This window comes from Heteronotia binoei, chromosome 11 (genome assembly GCF_032191835.1).
Source record: "Heteronotia binoei isolate CCM8104 ecotype False Entrance Well chromosome 11, APGP_CSIRO_Hbin_v1, whole genome shotgun sequence".
Lineage (NCBI taxonomy): Eukaryota > Metazoa > Chordata > Lepidosauria > Squamata > Gekkonidae > Heteronotia > Heteronotia binoei.
In genome coordinates this window covers 63,605,220-63,625,055 of record NC_083233.1, presented here as the reverse complement: position 1 = coordinate 63,625,055, position 19,836 = coordinate 63,605,220, and the positions used below count along the sequence as shown (strand labels likewise).

At 44.3% G+C, this 19,836-nt stretch overlaps 2 non-coding genes across 2 annotated transcripts; both read right to left on the bottom strand.

Moving 5' to 3' along the window:
* Positions 1-2,370: 2,370 nt before the first annotated feature.
* On the bottom strand, positions 2,371-2,439 carry TRNAA-CGC (transfer RNA alanine (anticodon CGC)). The gene has a single exon. It is a non-coding gene; the product is annotated as a tRNA-Ala (tRNA).
* A 4,152-nt stretch (positions 2,440-6,591) lies between these two features.
* Positions 6,592-6,663, bottom strand: TRNAA-UGC (transfer RNA alanine (anticodon UGC)). The gene has a single exon. It is a non-coding gene; the product is annotated as a tRNA-Ala (tRNA).
* Positions 6,664-19,836: the final 13,173 nt, after the last annotated feature.

Sequence of the window (19,836 nt, the reverse complement as noted above, 5' to 3'; positions counted from 1 at the left end):
CAGAAGATGTAGTTAATGCTCATATAGCTTTTTCAAGCACTCAAAGCATTTAAGACAAATTATTCCCTCACTTTAATCTCGCCAGCAGCCGTACTCCTCCTGCCAGTTCCTGAGCTGTGTGCTGCCACTGCTGTAGCCAGAGCTCCTTTTCCCAGCTTCTTGCAGCAGTGGAACCCTAAGCGGCTGCCATGTGCTCAAATGCTCCGAATCCAAAAAAGGCAGAATTCATTTCTGTTGTATGATTTAGGAGGAAAACAAAACAAGGCATCACAATAACGGGATAAAAAACAAAGCCAAAGGTTGCTTAAACCCAACCACAACTTTTTCTGAATTGCCGAGTGAGCTCATGTAACTATCCTACTGCATTTCGGGAGTACCCCAAGCGCTTCCTTCCTGTTTCATTGCCTTGTCAATTGTCGTCCCATCAACACAGCGTGAGCTGATGTTATTGACACACCAGCCCTGTTGAAAGAACACGTCCATCTGTAAAGAACTCCATTGTAGGCAATTTGCTTTTAGTGCTAACAAACTGTTCTTCCGATAATTTGCAGTTGCTGAAGCAGATATGGAGGCAGCCACTCTTTGATGCTACAAGAAGGATGTTCAATTAGTTGCCTTGGTTTTCAGAATCTGTTGACTACATAAGAAAGAGGAGCTACGCCTTGAGATTAATGTTGGATTGAGTTCAGGTTTTCCTTGTACTCTAGTTTTTGCATGCATTTCTGTAGAGTTGATATGAACTGCATGGTCCCATCAATCCCATAGATTCCTTATGATTTCCCCCCTATTTTTGCTGCATTTTCTCACTTTTCTCTCACTGCCAAAGGCAGGCAAATTGGCCAAATCAATAAAACTCCCCAACACCAGAGAACAAATGTGTATTTCCTGAAATCATTTGGAGAGGTGTGGTCGACAGGGCACTCAGGGAAGGAAATGGTTGTGGGAATCTCCCAGCTGTGTTTTTCATCTCTTTCCTGTTTTGCAGATAAATCAGATATTTCTATAAGCTACTTTGGGTCCCTATCAGGAATAAAGCAGTGTGATGAGTTACCCAGATAGATAAAATAAATGCCAGTGGGACCCAAGGAATGGATCATGAAGTTTTACAGGTACAGAAATAAGTTATGTTTACTAGTACCAAGGGATTCTGTTTCTTTTGCATGGTTCTTTAAACCAGGGAGCCCCAAAGTGGAATTTTGGCACCGGGTGGTGGCCACAATCTCAACATGACTGCCACAAAAAGTTGACCTAGCCACAAAATGGTTGCCACAAGAGGTCGAGCTACAAAAGGTCAGGAGGGGAAGTTACGCATAACTCTACCCTTCAACATTTCAGGCAGAAGTTCTGTTTAACAGGATGCCATTTAAAATTTACATATTGCTTCAAAGTGGGTTTTTTTTTCTTTTTTAAATACACATAGCTTACCTGCAGGCATACAGTAAAGATCCTTGTACTACGATGGCGTCAGTGGCTGCAGTAATATTTTTAAAAATCTGCACAGCCAATCAGAAGCCTTGCTGTTCAAAAGCTCCAGCTAGGCCCACTCACTTTCTAAAAGTTCTTGGCAGGTGCCAGGGAAGGTATCGGGGCACCCTGGTGCCCACAAGCATGATGTTGAGGACTCCGTTTTAAATCATAGAATCATAGAGTTGGAAGGGACCTCCAGGATCATCTAGTCCAATCCCCTGCACAATGCAGGAAACTCACAAATCTCCCCCAAAATCGTTATCCCAGCTTTTGGCCAAGGCCATTTTTACTTTTGCTGAATGTGCATGCACAGTTTAAACTCCATTGCCATGGCTGCCATATGGTCATTCTCACAGTGCAAACCAAGCCACTGTTCTGTGACTTTATCCAGTATACCCCATTGCTGGGGTGGGGGAGCGGGAAGAGAAACTTTCCATATTTCATTGCTTTTGTCTTATACATGTTAACATCCACGTGTTAACAGATTCAGGGAAAGGCTTGATTACGTTTGCAAATGAGAAACTGAAATAATAGAGTAACACGTACTTGGCTTGATTGGAGAAAACTTAACCGCAAAACAAAAATAATAATAAGGCGAATGATGCGGTGGCTGGAGCCCGCTATGATTGGTGGTGCACATGCAAAATTAGTTGTGCAAGAGCACTGCTGTGTGCAACAGAGGCGATATGTACATAAAACCAGTCTCTGCCCCAAGGAATTTACAACCTGAAAACTGACACAAAAGGAGAGGAAGGCAGGGAAGGATGTGAATTCATTCCAGGTACACATGAACACATGCAAAGCAGCCTTATTTTGAATCAGATTGTCTACTCAGATTGGCAGTGACTATCCAGCCTCTCAGGCAGTGGTCTTTTGTATCACCTACTACCTGATCTTTTTAGCTGCAGATGCCAGGGATTGAACCTGGGACCTTCTGCATGCGAAGCAGATGCTCAACCGCAGAGCCACAGCCCCTCTTCTATATTTGTTTCACTACCCTGGCAAGCCCATGGGAAAATTTTTGTCCCTCTTGCTACCGCTGATATAAAAAGTTTGGTACGCAGCCTTGATCTGAGGGTAAAGAAAGTAAAAATTGATAGATGAAAGACATATTTAAGATTAACAGTGAGTTAGGAAGAAAGGTGGGAAAATGCATTGCACGAAGATCCTGTCTTCCTTCCCTAGCTAACTCTTACCCAGTTTTCTCTACCTCTTGGGGGTTTATCCTTGTTTAGATTACTTTGAAATGCAGCCTTCCCCTGTGTCTACCCGTCTTTGTTTTCAAAAGAGCTTGGAGGATGGAGGAGCCATCCTGAAATCACCCAGCCGAACACACAAGCTGCCTCCCTTGGCCTAACTTCTCCTTAATTAGCTGAGTGTCTAATTAGCAACAGGCTCCCCATGGGTTAGTCTGAAACTGTAGCTGCCGAACATCGGCTGGAGGCCATCAAGAGACTTGTCAGAGCTCAGAATACATTCCAGCTGCTTTCTCCTGCCCACCCTTCCCCTCGCTCCTCTGGAAAGCCTTGGAGACGTTCACATCGCAGTGAGACTTCGCAAGTCCCTTCCAACAGGCTCCCTCTTAACATGAGATGCAATCTTTCATTCTCACATGTTAGTTCCTATTGGTATGTGCCCATTGATTATGGATGTTCTTTGAGCCGATAAATTGTCATGAAGCAAAATCTTCACCATGGATGCTTGGCTTGAGGAAACTTAAGGATATGAGAGAGCCAGTGCCAAGACATAGTGCCCATGGGTGCCCTGGAGCTTCTCGGTGACTTCCTTGGCACCCACTTGCTTCTTCCTCAAAACAGAGGGTGCATTCACACTACACTAACTAATGCATTTTATACCTGGATTTTTACTGTGTAAGAATAGCAGAAATCTGGATGTAAAACGCATTAGTTAATGTAGTGTGAATGCACCCAGAGTCTGCTTCTGTTTCCCCATTTTAGAAGGACATCCTTTAAAATAACATAGGATGCCTGTGTCTGGAAACTACACTCACTTGGAAACAATGGCCTCCATGATAGGAGGATGCATGGCTTGCAACTTCTCAATATTTGGGGATTGGTTTCTCCAAAGGCAGCCATTTTGTTGTTTTCAAGATTCCAAACATGCCTGTGGGTTCAACAGGATTGGAGAGCCTCAATTTACAATTTAAGAAATAAAAGCTACTTTTCACCTCTTGGAATGAAAAGACTGCTCCCTCCACAGTTTCCAAACCTCTCTTTGCATTTAAATATACGTATATATGTATTTGGATAAATCAGTCTTCTTATCTTACTACTGGGATTGGATTGGATTTATAGCCTGCCCTTCCCATGAACAGGTCCAGGGCAGGTTACAACATAATTCTGCTAGTTCCCATCCATCCATCATCATGCCCTCTAGTTCACCAACAGTTAGTTTTGGCTTTTCCCCAGACCTCACTTGAAGCATCATACAAACTGGCAAAATCAGTTTGGCCACAAGAGAAGGGCTGTAGGTAGCCAACCTTCCTCATGAGGTCAGATGGCTGGGCTTCCAGGAAGGATTTCCACAAAGAAAGAAATTTGGGGGGATGGAATCAGTGGCTTTGTCATTACCAGAGAAATTCCTATAAACTTCTCAGCAAATTCAGAAGGGAAGACTTCTCGGTGGGGTTGAGATGCTGTTTTAATTTACCCTTTGAAGCTTCCATTTCATCCAGAGAAATTGATCTCTTCAGTCTAGAAATCAGTTCTAGCTCCAGGAGAACTCCAATCTCTTCCTGGAGGTTGATAAAGCTCACAAATAGATGGTTGTGCAGTCTCTACCTAAAGACATCCAGGGAAGGAGACTCAACCTTCCTTGAACACCATTTGTAAACAAACAATAATGCTGTCTTAATATATCCAGTGGTGGAATTCTAGCAACTTGTAAGCTCTTGGAGGATTGACTACATCAGGGGTGTGTGGCCTAATATGCAAAGGAGCTCCTGATAGAATTCCACCCCTGTATATATCCATAGGAGACCCATGGTGCAGAGTGGAAAGCTGCAGTACTGCAGTCCAAGTTCAATCCCAGCAGAAGCTGGGTTCAGGTAGCCAGCTCAAGGTTGACTCAGCTTTCCATCCTTCTGAGGTCGGTAAAAAGAGTACCCAGCTTGCTGGGGGTAAAGTGACTGAGGAAGGCAATGGCAAACCACCCCATAACAAAAAGTTATGCCAAGAAAACATTGTGATGTGACAGTCACCCCATGGGTCAGTAACAACTCGGTGCTTGCATAGGGGACTGTCTTTACCTTAATATGCCCATAGCAATGCACTGTAGGGAGGGAAGCTGCCACATTTCCAGTTCCTGATAGTTCAAGGTGGAAATTTTTCAGGATCGCTTGAAGTATAAAGGATGATGGACTCTGAAACACATCCGCTCTCAAGGAGCATCGATTACCACTGATCCCTTTTAACACTTTTCCCCCTGATTCTCAATAAAAGTTCCCATTCATTCAACGAAAATGGCATAAACTGAATAGCTTTTTTTAAAAAAAAGTTTGAGATAATTAGTAACAAACACGAATTTGAGCAGACTTCAGAGGATGGTGGAAGATGGGAGGGCCTGGCGTGACTTTTGTCCATGGGGTCGCAAAGAGTTGGACTCGACTGTGCGACTGAACAACAAAAAAACCCAGGCCTCATTCTGGCATAGGGGTACAGCTTAAGTTGGTGGTGAACCTGAAATGTTTCATTGTCTCAAAGTGTCCGCTTCATTTTGACTGAGAAAATAAATGGGCAGGGCTTCTTTTTGTAGCGGGGACTCCTTTGCATATTAGGTCACACACCCCTGATGTAGCCAATCCTCCAAGAGTTTACAGTAGGCCCTGTAAGAAAGGCCCTGTAAGCTTTTGGAAGATTGGCTACATCAGGGGGGCATGGCCTAATATGCAAAGGAGTTCTTGCTACAAAAAATGCCCTGTAAATGTGTAATCCGAGGGTGCTCCAAACTCCCTGAAAATCCCATAGCTTTAAAATCTCTGTTAGGATACCCAAGTAATACTCTTGCCCTGCAGACAGTGAAGACAGGAGTGGAGGGGAGGGAGGGGTTAGAAGGAAATCAAGCTTCCCTCTTTCCAAACTTTCAGGTACTCTAGCAGATGGGTTGTCACGACAGACGACAAGCCCAAGCTGTCAAGAAACTACCCTTCTCAGTTTCACTGGGAAACTGAATCCTTCCATGCCCTAATGAGGGAAGACCCCAGCTGTGGCTCAGCCCTGGGGGGTCCCCTCCAGTTGTTTATTCCCCTGCCAACCCCCCAAAGACAACAAGCCAAAAAGCTTCCAGCCTTCACCAGCATGTCCCTAAAGAGAAAGGAGTTTGTTTAGGTCTGCGCTGGAGCCAGATCCTGCCGGGGCCAGGATGATGGATGGGTGAGCCCTTTGAATGACATGAGGATGCTTTTCCTGTTAACAGCCAGGGCTGCTGCTGCTGCTGCTTCCTTCCTGGGCAGCTTTACCCTCGCTTCTCCACCTCTGCCTCTTCATAGAGGCTCTTTTGATGCAGTTGACAAAGGTCACATGACGTCCTCAGGCAAGATGGGAAGAACTGGTGCAACCAAATCTATTCTGAAATGTTCTCTGGACAAAACACCACTGAAAGACTATGGCAAGAAGCAGCATACTAATCAACCTCTAGCCTCTAGCGCAGCCTTGCCCTGGAAAGATCATGGCTCAGTGACAGGAAACGTGCCTCGCATGCAGGAGGTCCCAGGTTCAATCCCTGGCATTGCCAGTTAACTGATGGTTGGAAGTCAGCTCTGGGGGAAAGTTCTCTTTGCTTAAGGTTCTGACAAGCTACTGCCAGTGAGAGTAGACAATATTGAGCTAGATGGACCAGTTGTTTGATTCTGTAGAAGGTAGTTTCAGATATATTTGCGCATAAATGGCCCAGTTCCTCGAGAATCCAAAGTGTCAGCTCTGCTTCATGGACCTATTTTTATCATAAACATATGAAGCTGCCTTATACTGAATCAGATTGTTGGCCCATCAAGGTCAGTGTTGTCTGCTCAGACCAGCAGCCACTCTCCAAAGGCTGAGGTAGAGGTCTTCCGCATCAACTCCTGCCTGGTCCTATCTGATCCATCTCCTGTCTGGTCCTTTTAACTGGAGATGCCGGGGATTGAACCTGGGACCTTCTGCACGCAAAGCAGAGGCTCTACCACTGAGCCACAGCTCCTCCTGAACTTGAGACTCTCTTTTCATCCTACCTTCCTCCCCCGGGAATCTAAAGGAAGAATGTTGGCTAACTTGGAGCCTATTTACTGCACTTTGCAGAAGACCATTTTTCAGTTTTACCACCATCAATTTCTATAGTGACATCAGTGTACTTAAACATTGCACATGAATGTACATTTATTTACTTAGTTATATTTCTAATTCCACCCTCCCCTGCTCAGGAAGGCTCAGGTCGGGTTATAACAGTAAAGCAAAATAATTCAGTACAAAGATTAAACATAATATCAGCAATCGTTAAAAACCCAATATAACATCAGTTGACAACATATCAAGTAGCAATCATAACAAGGGATCATGACAAGGTTATGAAGATTGCAGCCCATTCCATCAGACACAAGAGGGTTAATCTGCAGAACTCCGATATAGAATTGTGTAGAAAAACAACTACAAATAATGACGTCAAAAAAGGGCCATGCAATATCAGTGACATTTCTATGTGAAAGTCAGCAGCATACCACGAGTGATCATTGACAACAGTAGTAAATGCATAATATAATCTTTCCCTCTCCTGCTATAGGAAAGAAACCCTTGGTCTTGATTAAATCCTAAACCAGGATGAAGCTTGATGATGGATTCTAGTGCAGCCATTTTACACAGAGTCTCAGTTTCTACTCTCAAGATAGCACACCTCTCAGGAATTCATCAAGATAGATGACACTTGACAGCAAAAGTGGGATAGGTCCCTGCCCCCAAAACTTACAATATAAGGTTTGACAGTGGGAGGGAACAGAAGTGGTGGGAACAAAGATAAGGTGCAAATGAACAACTACAGCTGTGTGTGTTTGTTGTGACTGAGGGTTAAAAATGGAGATGTAGCAAAGGCAATTCCAAAAGTGGAGGATAAAAATGGGTTTTGTTGTTCAGTCGCACAGTCAAGTCCGACTCTTTGCAACCCCATGGACAAAGTCATGCCAGGCCCTCCTGTCTTCCACCATCCTCCAAAGTCTGCTCAAATTTGTGTTTGTTACATCAGTAACACTGTCCAGCCATCTCATCTTTTGCCATCTGCTTCTTCTTTTGCCTTCTGTCTTTCCCAGCATCAGGATCTTCTCCAGGGAGTGCTCCCTTCTCATTGGGTGGCCAAAGTATTTGAGCTTCAGCTTCAGCATCTGACCTTCCAGGGAACAGTCTGGGTTGATTTCCCTTAGGACTGACAGATTTGATTCTTGCAGTCCAAGGGACTCTCAAGATTCTTCTCCAGCACCACATCTCAAAAGCAGCTATTCTTCTGCGCTCGGCCTTCCTTATGGTCCAGCTCTCACAGCCATACATTACTACTGGGAATACCATCGCTTTGACTATACGGACTTTTGTTGGAAGGGTGATGTCTCTACTTTTTATTATACTGCCCAAGTTTGCCATAGCTGTCCTCCCAAGGAGCAAACGTCTTTTAATTTCATGGCTACAGTCGCCATCTGCAGGGATCTTGGATCCCAGAAATGTGAAGTCTGTCACTACTTCCATGTCTTCCCCTTCTATTTGCCAAGGTTTGATGGGGCCAGTTGCCATGATCTTAGTTTTTTTGATGTTGAAGCCTACTTTTGTGCTCTCCTCTTTCACCCTCAACGAGAGGTTCTTTAGGTCCTCCTCATTTTCTGCCATTAGAGTAGTGTCATCTGCATATCTGAGGTTATTGATGTTTTTCCCGGCAATCTTAATTCTGACTTGTGCTTCTTCCAGGCCAGCATTCCACATGATGTATTCTGCATATAAATTAAATAAGCAGGGTGACAATATACATCCTTGTCGAACTTCTTTTCCTATTCTAAACCAATCAGTTGTTCCATATCCCGTTCTGACAGTTGCTTCTTGACCCTTATACAGGTTTCTCAGGAGACATGTGAGGTGGTCTGGTACTCCCATCTCTTTAAGGACTTGCCACAGTTTGTTGTGATCCACACAATCAAAGGCTTTAGCATAGTCAATGAAGCAGAAATAGACGTTTTTCTGATACTCCTGTGCTTTCTCCATAATCCATCGAATGTTGGCAATTTGATCTCTAGTTCCTCTGCCTCTCTGAAACCCAGCTTGAACTTCTGGTAGTTCCTGATCTACATACTGCTGAAGCCTAGCTTGTAGGATCTTTAACATGACCTTGCTGGCATGTGAAATGAGCGCAATGGTGCGATAGTTTGAACATTCCTTGGCATTACCCTTCTTTGGGAATGGAATATAAACCGATCTTTTCCAATCCTGTGGCCACTGTTGTGTTTTCCAAATTTGCTGACATAATGTGTGCATCACTTTAACAGCATCATCTTTTAGGACTTTGAATAGCTCAACTGGGATACCATCATCTCTGCTTGCTTTGCTGTTAGTAACGCTTTCTAAATCCCATTTGACTTCACTCTCCAGAATGACTGGCTCAAGGTCATCAATTTCACTTTCATGGTTGTCCAGGACATTGAGATCCTTCTTGTATAATTCTTCTGTGTATTCTTGCCACCTCTTCCTGATCTCTTCTGCTTCTGTTAGGTCCCTACCATTTTTGTCCTTTATCATTGCCATCTTTGCATGAAACATTCCCTTGATTTCTCCAATTTTCTTGAAGAGATCTCTTGTCCTTCCCATTCTGTTATTTTCCTCTATTGCTTTGCATTGTTCCTTCAGGAAGGCCTCCTTATCTCTCCTTGCTGTTCTCTGGAAATCCACATTCAGTTGGGTGAATCTTTCCTTTTCACCTTTGCCTTTTGCTTTCCTTCTTTCCTCAGCTATTTGTAAAGCCTCATCAGACAGCCACTTTGCTTGCATTTCTTTTTCTTTGGGATGGTGCTGATTGCTGCCTTCTGTACAATGTCACAAACCTCCGTCCATAGTTCTTCAGGCACTCTGTCTATCAACTGTAGTTCCTTAAACCTATTCTTCACCTCCATTGTATATTCATAAGAGATGTGATCAAGGTCAAACCTGAATGGCCTAATGGCTTCCCCAGTTTTCTTCAGTTTAAGCCTGAATTTTGTGATGAGTAGCTCACGATCTAAGCTGCAGTCAGCTCCAGGTCTTGTTTTTGCTGACTGTAAGGAGCTTCTCCATCTTTGACTGCAGAGTATATAATCAATCTGATTTCTGTGTTACTCATCAGGTGATATCCACGTGTAGAGTTGCCTTTTAGGTTGTTGGAAGAGGGTATTTGCCCAGCTTCATTTTGTTCTCCAAGGCCAAACTTGTCATTGTTCCAGTCACCTTTTGACTTCCTAGTTTGGCATTCCAGTTTCCTATGATGAGGAGGACATCTTTTTTTGGTGTTAATTCTAGAAGGTGTTCATAGAACTGGTCCACTTCAGCCTCTTCTGCCTCAGTGGTTAGGGCATAGACTTGGATTTCTGTGATATTGAATGGTTTGCCTTGGATACTGACCGAGATCATTCTGTCATTTTTGAGATTGTATCCCATTACTGCCTTCCTCACTCTCTTGTTAACTATAAAGGCCACACCATTTCCTCTACAAGACTCTTGCCCACAATAATAGATGTAGTGATCCTCTGAGTTAAATTCACCCATTCCCGTCCATTTTAGTTCAATGATTCCCAAGATGTCTATGTTCAGTCTTGCCATCTCTTGTTTGACCACATCTAGCTTATCTTGATTCATAGATCTTACAATCCACATTCCGATGCAGTATTGTTCTTTGCAGCATCGGACTGTTCTTTCACCATCAGGCACATCCACAGTTGAGCGTCCTTTCAGCTTTGGCCCAGCCGCTTCACTCTTTCTGTGGTTACTTGAATGCTCTTCCTCAGTAGCATATTGGGCACCTTCTGACCTGAGATGCTCATCTTCCAGCGCCATATCTTTTAGCCTTTTGTTTCTGTTCATGGGGTGTTCTTGGCAAGGATACTGGAGTGGTTTGCCATTTCCTTCTCCAGTGGATCACATTTAGTCTGGGTTCTCAGCTGTGGCCTGTCCATCTTGGGTGGCCCTGCATGGCATAGCCCACAGCCTCATTGAACCGCGCAAGCCCTCTCACCACGATAAGGCAGCAATCCATGAGAGGTAAATGAGAGAATAAAAATGGGTAGAACCACATAAAGTTGGCAGGGAATTCAAAGACAATGGATATATATTATATAGTTGCTTGCAGGTTCTAAACTTCCCATTCCCAGGAATGTGTGTTCCCATTATTGTCTGATTCTGCAGAAATTAGTAATTATCACACCAAATGCCAAGGGAGTGGGGGTGGGGGCAAAGGACACCTTGCTTTAGCATCCAATGGAGGAACAGGCCCCTGCCTAAACAACCTCGTGATACAATAAATTAGGATTCCTGAAGGTGCCTCTGGATTGTTTGTATTCTCTGAGTAGCACAAGACCGGACAAGACATTCTTTCAGCTAAGGCATAAATCTGATAAAGGCCTTTGCAGACAACAGTTTTCAAAGTCAACACTGCAGATAAAAAAGGAAGAGACCAACAGCCCATCAATCCCGGCCTGATAGCTTCGAGCAGTTTCCCAAGCACAGGGTTTGTTGCTACGCAGCACCTGAATGTTGGTCCTTTAACTGTTTTGCAGGTGTACTCTCTTACAGAGTCACAGGTCTTCCACTCTGGGCCTTTATGCATTAGAAAAGGCAGCATTTTAAAGGCCAAGCACCACCTGCAGTATCCGTGATGATGTCCAACAGGATTCCAACACATGTGGCCAACCCAGGCTAGAATTCATAAAAACATAAGAACATAAGAGAAGCCATGTTGGATCAGGCCAGTGGTCCATTCAGTCCAACACTCTGTGTCACACAGTGGCCAAAAAAACCCAGGAAGTCCATCAGTGGGGCCAGGACACTAGAAGCCCTTCCACTGTGGGCCTCCCCAAGCACCAAGAATACAGAACATCACTGCCCCAGACAGAGAGTTCCAACAATACGCTGTGGCTAGTAGCCACTGAGGGACCTGTGTTCCATCAACTCATCAACTCAAAAGTCCATGGCTCCTACAAATTCAGCTCCTCTGCAAAAGCAGAAGCATCCACAGTGACACAGTGATCCACACTGCAGATTCCTATGTACTTTCCTCAGCAATCCCCTTGTGGCTGCCTTCCCCACCCAGTGCCACTGCCATACAAGCTTCTTGTGAGTCAGCTGTGGTGTAGCGGCTAAGAGCTGCAAACTCTAATCCGGAGAACGGTGTTTGATTCCCCACTCCTCTTCTATAAGCAAAAGTTCCTGTAAGAAAAAGGTACGGGGGGGGGGGGTAAACTTCCCCCAAATTGTAGCTGATTTGTGGCAACACTGTAGGGTTTTCAAGGAAAGAGACATTCAGAGGTGGTTTGCCATTGCCTTCCTCTGCATAGTGGCCTTGGGATTCCTTTGGTAGTCTCCCATCCACATACTAACTCTGGCTGACTCTGCTTAGTTTCCAAGATCTGATGGCCTGGGCCATCAAGGTCAGTGCACAATATGGGTTCTAGCAAATGTGGGGGACGCAATTTTGATCAGGGAAATAGGAAAAGGGCAAAGAGTTAAAGCCCCTTCTGCCAATACCGTGGCCCCAGTCCATGCTGGTCCTGCTTTTGCAGATGTTTTGTGGGTCCAGAATAAATGATCCAGTTGCAGAAATCCAACTTTATATGGGACACTTTCACACATGCTGAATAATACACTTGCAATCTACTTTCAGTACACTTTGCAGCTGGATTTCACTTTGTGAAAAGGATGAATCCACTTTCAAACAATCGCTAAAGTGCATTGAAAATGGATTGAAAGTGCATTTATTCAGTACTTGCAAAAGTGCCTATGGAATTGATCCCCAATTTCCATTTACAGTCTTCACCATCCATGCACTTCAATTATATGCTCAGTTATGGAAGGATACGTGCACACATACCTCACTCAAGTACCTCCACAACTCTGAGCCAGGATTTGAAATTTCCCCCACGCCCCAGACATTCCACGGTGCTCAGCAAATTAGACTAGTAAAAAACACCCTCCCTGTTTTCGCAACTGTAATGAAATCACGATAACCTTTGGCATTTAGAAATGACGCAGGCCAAGTCAGAGCGCCCTTTGACCTACCCAGGTGACCTTGAGTCAGTCTGCGATTCCACAGAAGGTAAAGATATTTTGGCGAGTGCCACAGATGAAGGTAGAAAGGTTTGAGTTACATGTCGGCTGATGCCGCAGGGCTGCTGCAAGAGATGCCTCTTTAATCTGCTCTGCCTCTTTTTAGGAAAGTCTTCCCAAATTGGGCAGATCTCCTTTAGATAGTATGATGCCCCCCCACCAAATATGAATTTAAGATGATCATACCTCCACAACAAAAAGGTATGGCAACTTTTTTAAAAAAAAAAATCAAAGTTGAGAATTACAAGGAAGTTGAATGGTTAGCCTTCTTATCTTACTATTCTTCTGACTCAAAGGTCTTGAACAGGTCAAGATCCAGCCCTCTTACACAGGCAATCACTACAGCTAAATATTTAGTGACTGCTGAGGGAGTTGTCCAGTCCTCATCTACACGGAAACACTGGATGTTTTGTTTTGTTTTTGAGATGGCAAACCCACATAACCTATTATGATGGAGGACAAAAAAATATTTCTCTCAAATTGGATCAGATTTCAGACTCCTATGAAATATGTTCTAAGGACTCAAGCTGACTGGATCCACATTTACAAGTTCTGTCTGAATATGCTAAGCCCACGAATCGGCCTTCCAGTATGGGTGAGGGAAAAGAATTCAGCCAAGTAAGTGTAAATGCTGTTCTGTAATGAGGGATATTTAGGTCGTTGTTGGGTGAGTATAACACTGTGGTGATCTGCCAAGTACCAATTTTTAAAGCTTTAAAAAGCCTTCAGAAAGATGAGGAAAGGAAATGGTGTGGGAAACTGTTGTATGGATTACTACGACCTCTTTATTCACAGAAGTGATGAAAACTACTTGAAGAATCACCACTCCATGGGAATGGCCGTAAGGAAGGCTGGTTTTAATAGAATCAACTTAGTTCTTAATAGCATGTTTTAATGGAGGCAGCAATTTATTCTTAGTTATTTGTTTTAATGGCTGTGTTTCTCGTTGTAGTTCAAGTAGTAAGCTGCCTCAAGCAGGCATCTTGGAGAGGTGGTACCTACAGTTTCTAAAGAAATAAATATTTAAAAAGAAAATAAATTACTGTAATTGTCACCCATGAGAACAGAAATGAGGTCGCTTTAGAAAAGTGTCACTGTACTGTAAGTCGCAAGATGAGATCCCCCCCACAAACGAAAACCTCCAGCTTTGTAAAGAAAATGTCACTAGTATATTTTGTTTCCACCCTCCCTCTAAGGAGCTGCAGGCCAAACTAGACATGACAGCATCCTCACGGCTATCATCCATGATGACACCATTGGCACTTAAAGTCATTTTAAATACTGCGAGGGCTCAATCCTGATCAGGCCCACAGTGTAGTGGGATGAAGCATTTTTAATCCCTATTCACACCTGAAGTGCCAAAATGGCTGCCCTCTGTTTTTGCCCATGAAAAGGTGCCTGAAGGGGACAAGAGCACTGTACTGGGGCCCTCACAGCATTTTTAAATGACTTGAGGCAACCACCAGAACATTGTGATGTCTAGTTTGGTCCTCAGCGTGGTTCTCCTCTAGTATATCCAGGGGCAGGGGGGATGGCAACCACCCTGACACCCCACCCTTCTGACAGTGAGAGTAGAAGAGGAAGAACTCACAAGCTTCCACTACTGTTTATGCTCCCCCTCAGTGGCCACACCTGCCCCTCCTTGCTCAGAGTGAGGGCTGCTCCTTGCTTAGCCTAAGTTGGCCCCAGGAAGAGATTCTGAGGCCCTATCATGGACTTTTCCCACAGGCCCTCAGGCCAGTAAGATTGCCCCCTAAGTACATCCTCACAAACACCATGTGAGGTGGGCTAGGCCAATACAAAGTGACTAGCCCAAAGGCAAGTTTCACGGCAACACAAGGAATTTGAACCTGAGCTTCCAAGTCTGACACATTAACTAACTGCTTCTTCACACTCTGGGTCTACCTGTATGAGTGATGCAGGATATACTCCTCTGGTAATCTTCCCAGAGTGAGTAAGAAAGCTGGTTCTTTATAAGCCTGTGTTTCTGCCTGCTGAGGTTTCTAATTGATTGGATCATCCCCCAAAAACTAGGTAGTTTGAAAGAAGGAACAAGTGAGTGTCCTTCAGAGCTGCCAAAGTCAAAAATTCACTAAAAACTGAGCTGGTGAAACTTTTCTCGGGAGAAAGCTGCAATGATGAGGAGAGCTTTGTTTAGTTCTATTGGTTAGACTGGGGCAGAGCTGTAAGGAAGGTCAAGCACTTGCTTTGCATGCAGAAGGTCCCCAGTTCAATCCCTGGCATTGCCAGTTCAAGTACCTCAGGAAGGAAGTGTTAGGAAAGCCTCTCTCTGCCTGAGATCCTGGAGAGTCACACTACTACAGAGTGGAGCTGAACAGACCAATGTAGCATCATGTCTAACTCCACCAGGGGCAATTTGATTTCAAACCAGCGTGGCTTTTATGTTAAGCAAGTTTGGCCAACCCTGGGCTATCCTGAGCAAATCTCAATTCATAGCTCACCTCTAAATGGAAAACCCTAATCTACAAAATAGTCAAAGCGATGGTATTCCCAGTAGTAATGTATGGCTGTGAGAGTTGGATCATAAGGAAGGCCAAGCGCAGAAGAATAGATGCTTTTGAGCTGCGGTGCTGGAGAAAAATCTTGAGAGTCCCTTGGACTGCAAGAAGATCAAATCAGTCAGTCCTAAGGGAAATCAACCCTGACTGTTCCCTGGAAGGTCAGATGCTGAAGCTGAAGCTCAAATACTTTGGCCACCAAATGAGAAGGTAGCACTCATTGGAGAAGACCCGAATGCTGGGAAAGACAGAAGGCAAAAGAAGAAGGGGACGGCAAAAGTTGAGATGGCTGGACAGTATTACTGATGTAACTAACATGAATTTGAGCAGACTTTGGAGGATGGTGAAAGACAGGAGGGCCTGGCATGACTTTGTCCATGGGGTTGCAAAGAGGCAGACTCGACTGTGCGACTGAACAATAACAACAAAATCTACAAAATGCCTTTTATTAGGTCCAACCAAAATATTTATTTATTTAATCAATCAAATTTATATCCCGCCCTCCTCTAACGGGCTCAGTGTGGCTAACAACAGTTAAAAACCACATAGAGTACTAAAAACAATAGATAATAAATTCCACACATTGGATCATCCAGTAACGCAACACATTGTGCAAGCTTTTGAATGCTGCAAAACTCTTCATCCAGATGAATGTTAAAATTACACCAAAAGGGGGCAGGGGAGAAAAGAGAGAGGACAAATCTTTTGGGACGCAGTGTTAAGATCTCTTTTTCTGAATAGGATGTTTCACAGACTTCAATTAGCACAGAGCGAGGTCAGCTGGTATCAGACGGCATGCTGGGAAGAAGCATCAAACATGGAAGCCATCCAAGTTGAAAATTTAATCGCCCTCATTAGTTGATCAAAGGCCTCTCAGATGCCAAATGGAGCACTCTAGCCCTCTCAATAAGACTGTCCTCCATTGGTTCTTCTCACGGGTCTGACAGCAGAGCTGTGTTCCCACCCGGTTTTTTATCCCACCTGCCAGCAGTGAGGACAAGAGAGCTGCATTGTTTTGGTCAATGAGAAAGGGACTAAACAGTCTCTGATGCTATGCACAAAATATCGTCCACGCAGAAGTGGATCTGCTACACAACATTTTAATTACCATTTCAGATTGGATACCGCTGTCACACATCTCCATACGCAGATCATGTTTTACAACAACTGCCCTCCCCTCCCATTTTCTACCCTGCTGATTTGACTCACTCAAGTGGTCCCATTAAGACCAATTACATTTCGCATTGGGAGGTCTTCAACATCTGGACCGCGTAGGCAGTGATGAGTTTGGGAGAGAATGTGCTTGAGAAATAGGAAAGGAGGTGACGGCAGCCATTTTGTGGGCACCAGGAGGGAAGGAGACAAGAGAGGGAAGGCGAGAGAGACCACAAAAGCTGATGGGAAACGCAAATATATTAAGCACCCTTATTGCAATGAAACGTCTCTTTTCTGCGTGCACCTTTTTTAATGGGCCAAGTTATTCGCTCGCTCTCTGCCTGTCTGCATATTCCCCAAATCACACCAAACAATCAGGGAATTTTGTGTTGGACAAAGAATTCAGCATCCTGAGAAGTTCAGATTTTTTTAAAAGGAACATTTCCACACACAGCTGTTTTGAAAATAACTTATGGGCAATTATTAGTCCTTTTTTTCACTCAGAAGGGCCACAGGTACCTAGCACAATCCTAGCCCAGAGCTATCCATCTGTTTCTGAACACAATTCAAAGTGCCATGATTAATTCCTCAATTTGGGGTTTCCCTATCTTGTTGAACCTGTGGTAACTTCCGGAATGATGAGAACAAGTCAGGAGCACTACAACAAGATGGCTGTCACAGGCAAGCACCCTCTTGTAATGGAGACTGTCATTCCCCAGTGAGTGCTCCCCTACAGACTCAGATCTTGCTTCATTAGGGGGGCAGGATTCAAGATTGGCCTTTTGCTTTGGGAGGGAGGAGGAAGAGGAAAAGGAGGAAGAGGAGGAGGAGAAGAGGCACCTTGTAAAATACGTGGGGCTGAGAGAACTGTGACTGACTCAAGGTCACCCCACTGGCTGCATGTGGAGGAGTGGGGAATTAAACCTAGCTCTCTAGATTACAATCTGTTGCTTTTTCTAACCACTACACCAAACTGGGTCTCAGAAGCAAGCATCAGCTGGTGATCTGGTGCCCTCAGGAATCATGTTGGGGGACATTGCTCCAAATGATGTACAAACAGGATACCTGAAATTCCATCTTCTGCCATAGGAATGTACTTCATCAAGCAACTGAGGATCTACACACACACAAAGCTGCCCTACACTGAATCAGACTATCCAAGTAAGTATTGTTTACTCAGACTGGCAGTGGCTCTCAGCCAGAGATCTTTAATACACCTTGATGGCTTGCTGACTGCAACAAGCAATACTTTGTGAGCATGGATGGGTCAATGCAACACCACACAAGCCAGACACAATGATCTCCAAAGGAGTCAGTTTGGCCATTTCAGCTGGTAGTTGCCAAGATTAAAGCAATCAAGTAGGAACACAAGTCTTCCTCATATGCTTCAATCACAGGAACCTGCCAATATTGGGAGCACATACTACTCCTGATCAGCAGGAACTCATTTGCATATTAGGCCATGCCCCCTGACATCATCCTTGTTTCACACAGGGCTTTTTTGTAGAAAAACCCAGCAGAAACTTATTTGCATATTAGTCCACACCCCTGACACAACCCAGCCAGAACTGTGTTCCTGTGCATTTCTGCTCAAAAAAAGCCCTGCTCCTGATCCTCAAAATATGTGACCTTGTCAGCTTGCCATTCCAGTAGCCACAAGTGGAGAAGTAGGGAGTCCCTCTGGTGTAAAGGTCAGATCTGACACAAAGAGTCATACTGCTGTGATGTGTCTATCAATAAAGTGAACCTTTTCTGAACACCAGAGGGACTTGATTATTGAGGACCACTCAGGAGCTGACATAACTGTCCAAACGCTGATCTTTCGATTTCCGTGCAAAGGTAGGAAAGGCCATTGGCATCCCACTGTTTGTTTGTTTGGGGGGGAGGGGCAATTTCCTATTTTCATTTGTTTCTCTTATAGCATTTTCAAGTTATATGCCACAGATGCCATCTCCAACAGCAAGATTTCTATCAAATACAGGCTGGACAGCAGAAATAAAAACTGGTCGTGTTTTTACCCTGAGCAGGAAGAAGCCATAAAAGAAACCTGATCTTTCAGACAGAACCAGTACATTTGTAAAACCTGACTACATCCCTGCACAATGCCCAATATCTGAACCATGCCATGTTCATATACCTAAAACAGTCCAAGGGGGTGGACAGAGTATGAGAGTGCTCTTTCCAGCATTCTTTTAAGGCAATGGTGCCCCCTGCTGGCCTATGCAAAGCACTTTTATCACCTTAGCATTTCTTAAGATATGTCTTAGCTGGGAGCCTTTCTGCAACTTTTCTCCAAAAAAGGTAGGGTATGGCAAGCTTTCCCCTAGACAGCAAGACCACACAGCTCAGAACTGCCTTGCTACATCAAGCCACACCCATTAGTCTGGTCTCCTGTGTGTTGAAGTAGCCAATGAGAGCCACGGAAAATATGAAATTATCTTACGCTGAGACAGGCTGTTGGTCTAACTACAAAATCAGTACTGTCTACTCCGACCAATAGCAACTCTCCAAGGCTTCTGGCAGAAGTCTTTTACATCACCTACTACCTGATCTTTTCAGCTGGCCATGCCAGGGATTGAACCTAGGACCTTCAGCATATCTACCGCTAAGCCCGATTTGAGGTTTATGAAAAAGGTACAATAGCATCTAATATTCCTTGCCATTTGCAACTGTCACTGGAGAGATGGGATGGAATGTTTTGCTCCACTACTGAGTGGTGATCTTGGTGGAAGAAGAACACACACCTGCCTTAAACAGTGGGCACTGCAAGGTTGTAAAAACGGGCGGCCAGATCAGCACTGCGGTTGAAAGTGGCTAGTATAAGCAACTAGAAAGAGGCTGTGAGAGCCTAACAGACTTTACACAATATAACTCAAATGTACGGGGAACAAAATATGCAAAAACTTATGAAAAAGGCACAATAGCATCTAGCACTCCTTGCCATTTCATCTCATGGGCTATCCCAGTTCCTATGCTAAAATGCACAGGACTTTATAGGACACTGAGACAAACCAAAGCTTGAAAGACTACTGGGTCCAGTAAGAAATCCTGTTTCACATGTCTTCTTCGGGTCTTGCAATCTTGTAATCTTATCAAAGATTACGAATATGGATGTCAAAACCATGAACAAATACAAACAGATGTACAGCTTTTCTCATTCAATTCCAACAAATGTCATGAAGCTAACATCAGTCAGAAAGCTGAGGGAATCACCAATCGAACATATGTAGATGCAGGCCTTGAATTCAACGGGAGCTCACAAGAGCACAGCTCCTGAATCTTTCTGAGGGTTCCCTCTCTTCCTCCCCACCTCCCTTGTCCATTGAATGGTAGGTGCAGCTGCATAACAATCCCTGGATTAGGAGAGCAGGCAGCCAGCCAGCCAC